The sequence below is a fragment of the Octodon degus genome, unplaced genomic scaffold (assembly GCF_000260255.1).
Source record: "Octodon degus isolate 3935 unplaced genomic scaffold, OctDeg1.0 scaffold00434, whole genome shotgun sequence".
Lineage (NCBI taxonomy): Eukaryota > Metazoa > Chordata > Mammalia > Rodentia > Octodontidae > Octodon > Octodon degus.
In genome coordinates this window covers 9,479-11,410 of record NW_004525010.1, presented here as the reverse complement: position 1 = coordinate 11,410, position 1,932 = coordinate 9,479, and positions in this window count along the sequence as shown.

Here is a 1,932-nt window from a genome sequence, read left to right as displayed (position 1 = left end):
TATTGCACAATTAATCATTCATTTTTGCTAAAAATTTTAAAATTGTTAAAAGGAAATAATGGGTTAGAAAATAAAAAATTAAAAGAAAAACATTTTAATGGCTTTTCAAATGCAAATGTGGGTGGCCTCCAGGTAGAGCAGCTACCAAGGTGAAAGGTCACTTCCCCACATATTTTAAAAGACTACTTAAAATTCTATTAATTGCTAATAAGTTTGATTGCTTGTTTTACTGTCCTAAATTAAACATAGCATTAAAATAGGGCTTTGATATTTTACAAACAAATATAAAGGCTTAAAGTAATGTGTAAAAAAGACATGAGGCTTAAACAGTCACTTGATTTGACATTCATTTAAATAATAAAAGGCCTAATCTTGGCCTACAAAGGCCACTGTAGGATCAAAATTCTGTTAAAACAAAAGAGTCAATCCTGACATCTTCACTTGTCAATATATACTATTAAATTTTTATACTTTTACAGCAACAGAAAGGCAAACAAGGTAAAAGAAAAAAGGCTAAAAAAAAGTCCTTTGGAGAGCTCTTCATACTGGACAATAAAAAGGGACTCAGTCCACAACTAACCTGGGGCAAAGGGTATGCTTGTGTTTTTCCAGAGAATGCTAACTGACCTATTTGGGTACCAGAGTGTACTGTCAGGCTGTACCATGGAGCCAGATCTAAAGAAGAAGTTAACAGTGACCAGGCTGCTGTTGTAACCTACTTGACCAAACTGAAGCCATTTTGTCTGTAAACAGATGTTATGCCTTCAGTTGCACCTTCTGTGCATAGTTGATTTATGGCCTTGTTTTTCCAGCTTCACCCATTTGTACGACCTTGATTCTCACTACCCAATCCCTGTTTTGTACTCTGTGCACATTGAACCAGGAAGATAACTGACCACAGAAAGACTCCAGATGTACTCCAGCCCCAGATGTTCCCTAGCAGATAAGCCTAAAATAACCGTAAAGGTCACCTCCCGCTAACCAATGCCGTTTGCTTCTGTACCTAGCTTGCTATCTTGATCCCACCACTTACTTGCGGTTTTGTAGCTTAAAAGTAGATCTTAGATTGTACTCTGCGTACCTCTTTGCTCTCTTGCATAGAGACCGCTGCAGGGTACCTGCTAAAATAAGGCGCTTCTTTAACTTTTGGATTTGCCTCCTTGTCATTTGATTTTTGAGTTACAAGAGCTACATCCACCCTGGGGCTTATTCAAGGAATTGACTAAGTGGAAATCTAAGGTCTAAATAGGTGACAAAAAGAATAAAAATACAAAATATGCATATTAATTATAGATGAAAGATTTCCTTCCAAGTTTTTCTAATAAGAGATCTCTAATAATTGACAAATACCAAAATCTGACTAGTCTACTTATAAAATTTCTAAAGCTTGTAAGATAGTTACTATAATTTAATTTGGCCAAATATTTGAGCGCACTCTTGATTTTTTTAAAGGGGTTTGTGTCTGTGTATCTATGTGTTTGTGTGCCTTTCAATGAACAGCTGTTCCTTTTTTTCCTTTTTTGATGATTTATTATTAATACTTTTATCAATAGGACTCTGTCTTTTCAATAGGCTGATGACTCATTAAAGAACAATTGGATGCCATTAAAATGCAACCTATTCAGGTTCATTATCACAGGCTTGAGATGGCTGAAAGGGAAAACTGTGCTGGAATACAACCACCTTATGATGATGAAGGTCCAGAGACCTCTTAGTTCTCCCACCCTTGGTGAGATGGTCAGGCTAGCCAGAGATGGGTAATGAGGGGCATACACGAGACACCACTCGCTGCCTAAGACAGAAACAGGACCTTCTGCCATCCTAGTCTCCTATGACGGGTAAGGTTTGAGTCAGGTCTGTGTAGAGGACACCTCGACCTAAGACAGGCACTGCCCCCTCAAGGGACTCAGCCATGTAAAAAGCCATATTTTA